Below are 13,721 nucleotides of genomic sequence, written 5' to 3' on the forward strand. Positions count from 1 at the left end.
AGAAAAATCAACCGGACAGTTCAGGAAATTTCTAGAAGTAAAGGGACGTTACTCTTACTTCGTTATGCATTGAAGGGAGATAACTCTTCTAGTACAACACATAAAGACAGACGGACATAAAAAATAAAAATTCAATCATATATATATATATATATATATATATATATAGAGAGAGAGAGAGAGAGAGAGAGAGAGAGAGAGAGAGAGAGAGCATTCCTTTTCTTTGTCATCTTGTTTTCAAACCTTTACATCACACACGACTTCACTTATTGACACGTTTTGATTGAAACCCAGGAAATATAAAACAAACGGTATCGATTTAAAAATTAAAACAATACATTTAAAAAAATACGTCTCATTTTAATCCTTTGTTTGGAAGTGAAATCCTGACGTGAAAAGCCAAGCACAGTTCATGAGAACGTCATAACGTGAATAATGGCTACACCTGAACATTCTGCCAATTTTTGTTGCGTGTCTCCCAAGAATTTCGAGAACGAAGTTTGTCTCTGTCACTTCAACAAATCAGCAGGAGAAAATTAATCGTTGGGTCACCGCTGGGCTGTGAATGTATCAGTATCGTATTATCATTAATGCACGCCCACATAGATGATAGCCCCACGAAAACACGTCATAATATGCAGAACATTAGAAAACGCCACACAAAAACACACGAGGGGAAAAGGATTAAATAATAAAACAAGAATGGAATAAAGCAACTTTTAAAGCAATTGCCGTGAGATTATAAAACCAATCAGCTATAATAAACCAGTTGGTAAATGTAAAATAAGAAAATTTAAAAAAAACAAGAAAAACGACGCCATGGGAGGGAATAGCATTAAGCTCCTGGGCAGCAATAACCGTGGAACAAACTGAAGGGGGATCTACATTAGCGCCATCTGTCGCAAGGTCCAAATTGTCGACTGCTAATCACTATACGTCGAATAGATCCTTGTTTGTGGTAATTAAGCGGTTTGTAGAAAAAACAACAGATTACATGGATTGCCGGCTTTCAGCAAATAGTGCTCTGTATCATCGATAGTGTCAAGAAGTTAAATTGCTGTTGGAAAAAACAGACGACTAGAGAGATGTGTGTGTATAATTAAAGACCCACACCGCCTGGTATAAACAGACGACTAGAGAGATGTGTGTGTATAGTTAAAGACCCACACCGCCTGGTATAAACAGTTTGTCTCACCGTCTTTGATCTAGTCAGGCTGTTACAAGGAACAAGACCACCCTTCCACTTGGTCAATTACTAAAAATGATCAGCCTGGCCTCTCTGTGCACGTCGGTATGTATTTAAATAATTAATTTCGTAAAAGGTGCAGGTGCCTTTTTCAGAATTAATTCATCAAAACAATCCAACTCACGATCACCACAGCAGGCAGTCATGGTGTTGACTGTTGGTATGTGACCAAGGGAGGGCCTTGTCCCATGTAACATCCTGTCCAGATGTGACACGGTGAGTAGCACTGTTTTCACGAGGCGCAGTGAGCCTTTAATTCTATGGATTGTCAATTGCTTCCAGAAGATCACATAGATTTCAGGGTATAATTCTTCGTAATTCTTCGTAATGTCAATGGTTAAATTGCTTATTTCAAGGCAGAAGACGAGAGCGATGGTTGTCTTCAGTAACAGCGAGCATCGTCAACCGCTACGTTGTCTATATACCAGTGCTATGATTGCCAGCAGACGTTGTTGAGAAGAAAACATCACAGGTATACCTCATTCTTTTTCTGTTCGGGTACCTGTGTGCCTGTTTGTCTGTCGGTTTGTTGGTCTCAGTCTCTATTTCTGTTGCTGTTGTTGTATTTATGTGTGTCTCTCTTCCTACAACTTGTTCAAGTTTCTAACCACCATTATCATAATCATCATCATCATCATCATCATCATCATCATCATCATCATCATCATCATCATCATCATTATCGTCGTCGTCGTCGTCGTCGTCATCTTCATCGTCGTCGTCGTCGTCGTCATCATCGCCAACGTCAACGTCATCGTCGTATCGTCAGCGTCCTCAGCGTCATGACGATATCCAGGACTGAATAATATGATCATGTGTCTTTCTTTGTTTAATTAATAGTTATAGCTGATGAGCATTGTTATTCCTGACCATTGATTGGTTAGTGGTCTTTCTAATTCAGCATCGTTTGTTTATTTGCTTCCAGATATGAAGGGCGCTATTTGTCTTCTAACTTTTCTCTTGTGCATCGTTAGCAAAGCTAACACTGGTAGTAGTAAGTACGCTGTTGTTAATGTTGTTGTTGTTGTTGTTGTTGTTCTTGTACTTGTTGTTGTTGGTGGTGGTGGTGGTGCTGGTGAAGTTGTCGTTGTTGTTGTTGTTGTTGTTGTTGTTGTTGATGTTCTTATTGTTCTTCTTATTGTTCTTCTTGTTCTTCTTCTTGTTCTTCTTCTTGTTGTTCTTGTTGTTGTTGTTGTTGTTCTTCTTCTTCTTCTTCTTCTTCTTCTTCTTCTTCTTCTTCTTCTTCTTCCCTATCTGTTCCCTCCCTTGGCGTCGTTTTTCTTGTTTATTTTTTTATGTTTATATTTTACATTAACCAACTGGTTTATTATAGCTGATTGGTTTTATAATCTCATGGCAATTGCTTTAAAACTTGCTTTATTCCATTCTTGTTTTATTGTTTATAGTGTGTTTTTGTGTGGCGTTTTCTAATGTTCTGCATGACGTGTTTTCGTGGGGCTATCATCTATGTGGGCGTGCATTAATGATAAAACAATACCGATACATTCACAGCCCCGCGGTGACCCTACGATTAATTTTCTCCTGCTGATTTGTTGAAGTGACAGAGACAAACTTCGTTCTCGAAATTCTTGGGAGACACGCAACAAAAATTGTCAGAACGTTCAGGTGTAGCCATTATTCACGTTATGACGTTCTCATGAACTTTGCTTGGCTTTTCACGTCATTCCCAAAACAATTTCATCTTATTCCTTGTTGGTTCCTGATTCAAAAAACATATAGATATGATATGTTTGGATAAAAAACACGCTCAGAAAGTTAAATCGAAGAGAGGTACAGAAAAGCGTGCTATACAGCACAGCGAAACCACTCCCGCGCTAAATAGGCTCGTCAGTTTCACTGCCTTTGCCACGAGCGGCGGACAACGGTCATTGTGAAAAAATGCAGTGCGTTCAGTTTCATTTTGTGAGTTCCACAGCTTGACTAAATGTAGTAATTTCGCCTTACGCGACTTGTTTACTAACTGCAATTGTTTTGTTACCGAATGTTATTCTTATTGTGTGTAGGAATTGTAGATACATAATTGGATAAATTCTCTGTGTATTTGATAATAGCTGAAAGCATTTTATTCACGTGAAATTTCAAAATTCAGAACATTACCCTGTTCGGGGCAGGTTGGGTCGGGCACCTTGGGTCACTGACTTTGTATTATTTTAACATTTGTCTGGTGAAGATCATTGCAGGCTAATGCCAGTTTAGTAATTCATATTTCCTGAGGATGAATTTGTTTGGTGCAGGATGCGAGCAGTATAAGAAGTCATTACCATCATTGGTTTGTTGCTTTTTCATTAATTGAGTTGACTGAATTTCTAAAGCTGGTCAGTAAATGTTCCCCAAATAAGAACAGTATTGTTCCAGTGTATTTTTTTAATTGTTTTAGATAATGGATACTGTCTGACGATAGGTAAAGAAACAATTACTATTGGTTTTGATTTGACAGTTATGATTTTTGACTTTATATCACAGATGACCTTTAGGGTTGTGATTTTAAACACAGAATGTGCCAAAAGTGCTCCAGTTATACACTAATGTGTTCGTTCTTTGTGTTACTGAGGGATTACAGTTTGTGTTCAACTGCAGTTTGGTCTTCTGTGTACATTCATGTATGAGTAAGATGGAACATTGAACAAAAGACAGTGCCCCAAGGTGCCCCAAGGTGCCCCGGTATCGCCCATTGCAGCTCGCTTCCCCCAGTGAGAAAGCGGCCCGAATTTCCATGAGGGTATACCTCACAAGACTTTAACCCCTTGACTGCCTTAGGACGGGTATACCCGTCATGCGCTTGTGCAGCCTTAGGACGGGTTAACCCGTCTTGTCCGTTCCGGGATTTTCCAGAAATGCTACGTCACTGCTGACACACAAATAGCAGCCAATGGCTTGGTAGGATACCTCATTCTCATGAATAAACATAAATGGTGACGCGGTTTTGCGTCTGAAGGCTATTTTCGGCCTTGGCGACAGGGTAGGGGAGATCGAGAGAAATCTCGACTCGTCAAAATGGCTGACGGTGACAGTCGACCGGGCCCTAGTAGTGAAAAACAAAGCCGGACTGACGCTACAGGCGGTGCAAATGATTATGGATACTGACAGGGGAAGGGGGAGATCTTCTTTCGGACGATTCGTTGGAAACAGGTAGATGATAGTGATTGTAATCCTTTCTTGGAGCGAGCAAAACAGCCACCTGTGTTTGATCCACTGGCACCGGAAGATGCGCCGGACTGATTTTTCAAAAGTTCATATTTAAACATCATTATAAGTAATATAAGCCAAACTAATTATTATTTCCATGATTAGACACTAAAAACAGATTATTGGTTCAATTTCCCTTAAAAATAACATAGGTTTTACTTACCTACCTACTGCCAGTTTGGAGCTAGAATTTTTGTGTGAATTATTACACCCCGAACTCCAATATTCCCTGGCAGTCAGGAATGCACATACGCAAGTTTTGATTGGCAGCGAAAGGTTGTAAGAAATCTTATCCTTAGCCTTATCCTTACAACTGAAATGCATCCAAGAAATGAAACCTTGACAGCTATAATGCTGTCGGCTGTAGAGTGTGTTAGCTGAGCGCGACATGTAATAAGGCCAAACAAAAATATATGTTGGTTTAGGGTGACCCGACCGACCCTATTTTTTCCCGCCGACCCTACATTTTTTTTTCATTTCTAAAAAAAACCCCAGAAAACTTTGGGCACATTTTGCGAACCCTACCGAGACTAAGGGAAGTAATCTAGCTCCTTTAAAATCGACTAAATTAAAACAAAAATATAACATTTTAAAAAGCCGACCTACTGACCCAATCTTTTTCGGTCACGTTACCCTAAACCAACATAATATTTTTGTTTAGCCCAATGATTGTGAAGAATAACGAATGAACGATTAAGAGAATTATACAACAAGCACTTACTTTCTGTATACTTATCAGTACGTGTCGCAAGAACATTGTTTGTTTACTTTCTGCAAGGCCCACCGAAAACGGCCTGCACATGTAAACAACAGCAAATGAGACAAAAACCTCTTGCCACACAAACTCTTGATAGGAGACTGACTTCGGAATTTGTGACGTCAAACACATGTTCGATGACAAATTGCATTTCCAGTGTTGTTTTTTGGTCGTAATACGTCATGTGTAACTCACGGGCTGTTCCTCCAAAATGTTGCAGTGTGAACTCAATAAGTGGTGCATGTGCAGATTCCCAATAAACATGCCAGAACTGGGCCATTGCTGGCTTTTTGCTGGCAAGTTTGGTAAAGCTGGCCATAAAAAAACCAACACTGGGCCAATTATGGTTTGCCAACAAAGGCCCAGTTATGGCTTGCCATCACTGGCCCATCTCTGGCATTCCAGTAATATTGTCGGCCAGTAAAATGCCTTAATTGGCCCACTGTTGGCACGCCATTGATGGCCCAGTGCTGGTTTGCCAGCATTGGACCATAGGTGGCGTTTTGCTGGCAATTATAGGTGGGTTTTTGCTGGCACACCAACACTGGGCCAATTCTGGATTATTGATGGCAAGAAGATCTGCGACAGCACAGCGGTATGACTTTCTCTCTTGGAGTGACGTAATTTACAAACAAATGTCGAAATAGCTTGACGTCACTCGTGATGATGACGCATTGTCAACTAAATCCGGCCCGCGGTGGTTCTGCAGATGTCCGCTTATTTGTTTTGCATTCAAGGAATTTCCAAAGCACCTTCTTCGATTTCAGTACGCGTCCGATCTCCTCCGGCTAGAAGCAAGCGTGGTGAGTTTCACAAACAGTTGTGTGAGCAGGTCGTCGCAACGGCGTTAGATCTAGCATCTTCTTGTTCTTTTCCTCCGTTGTCGGTCTTTTTTTCAACTTTCTTCTGCTGGACGTTTGAGTCAGTTCGCAAAATATAATAGATTATAAGAAGTCGTCCTCTCTGTAAGAAAGCATCTGCGCGCGCGGGTGCACGCGCGCGTGTGTGTGTGTGTGTGTGTGTGCGTGTGTGTGTGTGTGTGTGTGAGTGTGTGTGTGTGTGTGTGTACATGTGTGTGTGTGTGTGTGTGTGTGTTCGCCCGCGCGCGCGAGTGTGTGTGTGTGTGTGTGTGTGTGTGTGTGTGTGTGTGTGTGTGTGTGTGTGCCTTTTTCCTTTCTTTGTGTGATTGAGTTTGTTTTGTCTCTGTCAAAAGAAAAGCACCATAGGTAGCATGAACCAAGGATATTTTATTTTAATTATTTATTTTTTATTTTTTATTTGATAATAATATTCAATGCTTTAGAATATCATTTCCAAAAGCAGAATTAAAAAATATGGAACGGTGAATTTACTATGAATTTTTAAAGTGACGGACTATCAGTACCCCATTTTGACGTTTATGCAAAAACGCGTCCCCGTCCCAATACAGACAAGATTTGATCACAATGCAGTTGAAAATTACACAACAATATTGGGTTACATATACTTCTTAAAAAAAAACCCACCCTGAACAAAGATTGTTGTAAGGAGTAAAAAAAAAAAGATGTTTCTTTGTATGCGTTTCACAATTTTGCTGCGTTTTTCCCTTGAAATGATGACAGACTCCTTTTACAACACTAATTTTATGTTTGAAAAGCTAGATTATGATTTGTAATAATAATGAATGATTGCATTAAGCATAATCAGCTTACTGAAGCATTAGAAATGTATTAGTTAGTTAGTTAATTGGTGTTTAACGTCGTTGTACCAGACACTTTCTGCTTCCATTTCTTATTTCCAGGTTTTTTCAACATATCTAATTAGTAATTTACATGCAGCATCCAACATCAGATTACATAAATTTTTTGTCAAGTCATCAACATCAGTTTGCAAAACACAATTCATATTTGTTGCCAATTCATTCAAGCGCCTATCAACTGCCATAATTTGTTCATCATCAATACATTGCACAAAATTCTGTTCTTCGCCAACTTTCCATCTTGATTTTACAACATCAGCAGAAAAACAATCATCCTTAACTTTACTTTTGTATCTTCAGCAACAAGGCCTACAGAAAGACTAAAGTGCACAGGGCAATGTACATCAGACATACATTCATCAAAATCACCAACGCTAAAAAACAATCATCCTTAACTTTACTTTTTTATCTTCAGCATTTAGACCATCAACAAGGCCTACACAAAGACTAAAGTGCACAGGGCAATGTACATCAGACATACATTCATCAAAATCACCAATGCTAAAAAACAATCATCCTTAACTTTACTTTTTTTATCTTCAGCATTTAGACCATCAACACGGCCTACAGAAAGACTAAAGTGCACAGGGCAATGTACATCAGACATACATTCATCAAAATCACCAACGCTAAATCATCCTTAACTTTACTTTTTTTATCTTCAGCATTTAGACCATCAACAAGGCCTACAGAAAGACTAAAGTGCACAGGGCAATGTACATCAGACATACATTCATCAAAATCACCAACGCTAAAAAACAATCATCCTTAACTTTACTTTTTTTATCTTCAGCATTTAGACCATCAACAAGGCCTACAGAAAGACTAAAGTGCACAGGGCAATGTACATCAGACATACATTCATCAAAATCACCAACGCTAAAAAACAATCATCCTTAACTTTACTTTTTTTATCTTCAGCATTTAGACCATCAACACGGCCTACAGAAAGACTAAAGTGCACAGGGCAATGTACATCAGACATACATTCATCAAAATCACCAAAGCTAAAAAACAATCATCCTTAACTTTACTTTTTTTATCTTCAGCATTTAGACCATCAACAAGGCCTACAGAAAGACTAAAGTGCACAGGGCAATGTACATCAGACATACATTCATCAAAATCACCAACGCTAAAAAACAATCATCCTTAACTTTACTTTTTTTATCTTCAGCATTTAGACCATCAACACGGCCTACAGAAAGACTAAAGTGCACAGGGCAATGTACATCAGACATACATTCATCAAAATCACCAACGCTAAAAAACAATCATCCTTAACTTTACTTTTTTTATCTTCAGCATTTAGACCATCAACACGGCCTACAGAAAGACTAAAGTGCACAGGGCAATGTACATCAGACATACATTCATCAAAATCACCAACGCTAAAAAACAATCATCCTTAACTTTACTTTTTTATCTTCAGCATTTAGACCATCAACAAGGCCTACAGAAAGACTAAAGTGCACAGGGCAATGTACATCAGACATACATTCATCAAAATCACCAAAGCTAAAAAACAATCATCCTTAACTTTACTTTTTTTATCTTCAGCATTTAGACCATCAACAAGGCCTACAGAAAGACTAAAGTGCACAGGGCAATGTACATCAGACATACATTCATCAAAATCACCAACGCTAAAAAACAATCATCCTTAACTTTACTTTTTTTATCTTCAGCATTTAGACCATCAACAAGGCCTACAGAAAGACTAAAGTGCACAGGGCAATGTACATCAGACATACATTCATCAAAATCACCAACGCTAAAAAACAATCATCCTTAACTTTACTTTTTTTATCTTCAGCATTTAGACCATCAACACGGCCTACAGAAAGACTAAAGTGCACAGGGCAATGTACATCAGACATACATTCATCAAAATCACCAATGCTAAAACTAAACTATCAATAAGTGAAAATACACTTGGGGAGGCAATTACATAGTCAACTAGGCTAGCATTCTTACATGTTAACTTGCCTACTCCTTCATCAGCACCCATCCTACTATTCACAATCAACAGACCTTGGCTTTTACAAAAATCAATCACGGAATGACCAAGGTTATTTATTACTTTATCCATTGAACTTCTAATTTGTCTTATTCCATACATTCTAATGATATCCATAGACCAAACAATATCAATCATTTCGTCCATCTCCTGGCAATCCTCCACAAAATCTTTTACTTCCCCGGTCCTGGCATTCAAATCCCCAACAATTAATATGTTATATTTGCCCAAAAACAAAATAGTTTCCTCTATTTCCTGAAAGGCGTTTAGTCTAGCATATGGCGAGCCTTCCAGTGTAATTTTTCATCAATCCTCTTTCTAAATGAAATGTGCTCAACAATCTGAATGCCATATTTTCTCACATAGACTGCGACTCCGCCTGATTTACGCTTACATTCATTTCTGCTTTTTCTAAAACAGACAAAGCCGTCAACCTCACAATAATCGACATCATCCAGTTTGGTTTCAGTTAAACAAATAACATCATTGCAAGAAAATACATCATCAAAGTCAGGGTATCTCATTTTGGATAATAAACCACAGAAATTTTAAGAAATAACTATAAGGCCTGTAAACTTTCCGGGGTCGTATACTGTCACCTGGTTGTCACGACATATGTCGCGCTACTGGCTCAGTCTGTTTGGTCGGTTCCGATTACCTCTAATGGATGCGAAAACCTATATGACTGTTTTTTGTTATTTTTCTCTCTGTTAACCCTTAGGCTGGTTGTCGCGACATATGGCGCGCTACTTTACGTATACTGTCACCTGGTTGTCACGACATATGTCGCGCTACTGGCTCAGTCTGTTTGGTCGGTTCCGATTACCTCCCATGGATGCGAAAACCTATATGACTGTTTTTTGTTATTTTTCTTTGCTGGACGGAATTCCGCTTGTTAGCCAGTTGGGTTGATGAACAAAGAAGTTCTCAGTTTTCGCTTCGCTGAGGATCATTCTTTGTTTCCAGCACTGTAACCGTAACTGTGTATAGGTGAAGTGTACGGCAACATGACATGCTTTATGAAGTTTTGTGATGTGTTATGTTTCATGTGTTTTATCATGTTTTTGCATTTCAAGCCATATGTCGTTGACGGTTAATTGGCTGATGTAAGATTGTAGTGCCCGCCATTTTGATCGGCGTCCCCCGTGAAATGACAGAGCGGCCCCCTTCACTATTTTCCCTCTGTTCGGTTTGTCCCTTTTTCCCGCCATTTCAGTTTGGGGAAAAGACCTGCGCCGACCAGATTTCACCTGCTCTCTGTGCTATCTTCCAGAGATCCCTGGATAGTGGTTCTCTCCCTTCCGACTGGCTCCAGGCCAACATCTGTTTATTCAAAAAGGGTGATCGCCACCTCCCCGCGAACTATCGTCCCATCTCCCTCACTTCCATCCCTTGCAAAATTTTAGAACATATTATATACCGCCACATCTTCACACATCTCGACTCGCATAACATCCTCACGTATCTAAACCATGGTTTCCGTTCCGGATTCTCATGTGAAACCCAACTTCTCACCACAACCCACGACCTCTTGACCACCTTCGACCAAAGAAAACAAGTAGATGTCGCTGTGCTTGATTTTTCTAAAGCGTTCGACACTGTTCCCCACCCCCACCTTCTCCACAAACTCTTCTGTTATGGCATAAACGGCCCCCTACTCAACTGGCTCACGTCCTTCCTCACTAAGCGCTCCATGAAAGTTGTACTCGAGGGTACTTCATCCGAATCAACTACATTAGACTCTGGCGTCCCGCAGGGGACGGTGCTCGGCCCACTACTCTTCCTTGTCCATTATTAACGACCTGCCAGCCTCCGTATCGTCCCACGTCCGCTTGTTCGCCGATGACTGCCTGCTCTATAGGGAAATAAACTCCTTCACGGATCACCAATCCCTGCAACAAGACCTCAGAGTGACTCAGACACCTCGAAGAGTGGGCGGTTACCTGGGGCATGCGCCACAACGCCTCTAAATGCTATATCCTCAGTATAAACAAATCCTTTGACTTCTATTACCAACTGGACAACAGCATCCTCCAAAACGTTAGATCCACACCCTACCTTGGCATTCTCCTCTCAGACGACATGAAATGGAGCCCCCACATTTCTTCTATCACTAAAAAAGCTAACTGCACCCTCGGCTTTCTCCGCCGCAACCTCCAACGCTGCCCGCCTCGTTGCTGTCAGCAGGCCTACCTCTCCCTTGTGCGTCCCTTCCTGGAGTATGGGGCGGTTGTCTGGGACCCCTACCTGAAGAAAGACATCGACTGCATCGAACGCGTACAACGCAAAGCTTCGAGGTTTATCACAGGCGACTTCAGGTCGTCGACCCCCGGCAGCGTCACCAGACTCCTAGAGAAAACTGGACTCCAACCTCTGCAACAGCGATGTCAACAACTCCGTCTGACGTTCTTCTATAGGGTGGTTGAGGGGCTGGTACCGGCACTACCATCACACCAGTTCTTAACTGAGCAGAAGCAAGGCCGTAAAATCAGGCCAGTGAGACACTCTGACCATCACACATCCAACATCGTCTCACAGTATTCAAGAAACAACTCTAGACCCTATTCAGTGCCCCAAGGCCGCACTGATCAGTTTAGGAACTCCTTTTTTTGTGAAGACGGCACAAGACTGAAATTTACTTGAGGACAATATTGTGACCTCCAAAAGCATTGGCATCTTTAAAGCCAAGCTAGCAGCCGACCACCATTAGGCTGCCGCACTCTCCCCCGCTGCATTTATGCCAGTCTTCTGGCACCCAGCAGCGGAACCATCAAGATCAAGATCAAGACACCTAAGCATAACTTGTACACATGCACATGGCTTACCTTCCCTGCTCATTTTCCCAGTTAAGAATGTATTCAATCAACAGCCATTGCCGGATAACATCTGAAGCTATATAGTTAACTACTTGTTCATACCTAAAGCAACCTGGGTGTTGGCTGTTATTCAGACTAAATGTGTTAGCCGGATTCTCTCTCTCCCTGTCCTTTGTCAGGCTTTGTGTCAGCCAGTCATTTTATGTATTCTTTCCTGTGTCACTCTACTGGTTCTACTCTGTTTGCCACATGCATTTTCATACTTTGATATTTTGCTAGTCTTCATTTGTATTACTTTGTTTACCTGTACATAATCTTGTGAATTTTGATTATCATTCCTTTGATGAATTCAGGCATGAGAATGATAGAGATCTTCTGGGTTAAGATCTCAGACAATAGGAAGATATTGTCTACAGGATGCACAATTTTTAACTATTAATTCCCATGTTGCACTTTAAAGGCGTTTGCCTACAGAAGAGCTTTGCGACTGATAAAAACCTAACATTTTGTGCAGTCGCATAGATGCAAAACAGACTTTTAATCTAAAGCGATATGATTTAGTCGCGCTTCCCTGTAAAGTAATAGACTGTTGTCTAACGCTTCATTTTGAAGCATGGGAGCCTGCGCCTACCCCATGCCCGAGTTATCTTTCTTATTCTTGCCGTTATTATTCAACTCAATGAAGATGTGTCTTCATGGCGATGAACATGCCTAATAATAACAATTATTGTGCAGTTGCGGTTCATGCAGTTGGTTAATTTATGCAAAGCATTTTCCTATGCAAGGCTTAGGCCTAAGGGAAGATGTTGGTTACTTCCCTTGACATTAGCTGTTGTGGAGTTGTTTAACTCACTGTGGATTCTCTTTCAGAGAATGCTGTGTCTGCAGGATTTTGGCTGTATTGTTACTTGTCCATAATTGTCATGATTATTTTGACAAAGGTTACATTCATTGGTTTGTGCTTTGTATTATGTCATGTGTGACTTAGAAGGCATGTTGTTTATAATTGTATTTTCTTTTCTTTTAGTGCCTTCTTCTTTACACTGCTTTCTGGCTACTAGAATAATTACCTTATTACACTATTTCTGGTTTGCACCAGACAATTCTAGGCTTGCATTCATAGTTTCTATTTCTGGTTTACACCAGAAATTCTTGTCTTACCTACATATATTGTTTCTGGTTTAATTGCTACCAGAATTCATAGTTTCTATTTCTGGTTGCTACTAGAATACCCAGCAAACACACAACGTAAATACGACGTTGCGAAAATGTGAATTTTTCGTGTCATTAGCAACGTTGCGAACTTTACGTGAAATTTACGTTGAGCCAACCAAAAAACGCAACGTAAAACCAACGTTGTGTCATTGTGAGATTTTGGTGTTATTTCGACGTTGTAATACAACGTACATTTTACGTGAATTTCACGTTGCATTTTGGTGTCTTACAAATGTTGCGAAGATTACGTGAAATTTACGTGGATCCAACCAAAAAACACAACGTGAAAGCAACGTTGCGTTACAGTTGTGTTTTTTTGTTTTTTACACGTTGGTACATAACGTAAATTTCACGTGGATTCCACCTTAAAAAGCAACGTAAAATCGCCGTTGTATTATTGTGATTTTCTGGTGTTCGAACAACGTTGGTATACTCACGTGATTTTCACGTGAAATTCACGTGATTTAAAAACAAAAGTTAGTTTGATACAACAAACGTTCCTACAACGTAGTTTCAACGTAAACACACAACGTTGGGGTTTGATTGATCGCCAACGTGCCCTCAACGTGAAATCCACAACGCAAATCCTACGTCAGTCATTACCAATTTTTCACCTGCACGGTTTCGTATCGTTTATCAAAGAAATGTATATATATATATATAAAGCCTTTGAAAATTACGTAAGGTGAACAGATTTTCAAATACAGGAGATAGATATGTGC

The 13,721-nt window shown here is 40.1% G+C and overlaps 1 long non-coding RNA gene across 2 annotated transcripts in view; it reads left to right on the forward strand.

Moving 5' to 3' along the window:
• Positions 1 to 1,609: 1,609 nt before the first annotated feature.
• Positions 1,610 to 13,721, forward strand: part of LOC138955003 (uncharacterized) — a 47,221-nt gene continuing 35,109 nt past the window's right edge. For both annotated transcript variants that reach the window (XR_011452056.1, XR_011452057.1), the window contains exons 1-2: positions 1,610 to 1,718; positions 2,172 to 2,240. This is a non-coding gene — a long non-coding RNA (uncharacterized lncRNA). The remainder of the gene's footprint in view (positions 1,719 to 2,171; positions 2,241 to 13,721) is intronic.

Source organism: Littorina saxatilis, unplaced genomic scaffold, assembly GCF_037325665.1.
Source record: "Littorina saxatilis isolate snail1 unplaced genomic scaffold, US_GU_Lsax_2.0 scaffold_550, whole genome shotgun sequence".
Lineage (NCBI taxonomy): Eukaryota > Metazoa > Mollusca > Gastropoda > Littorinimorpha > Littorinidae > Littorina > Littorina saxatilis.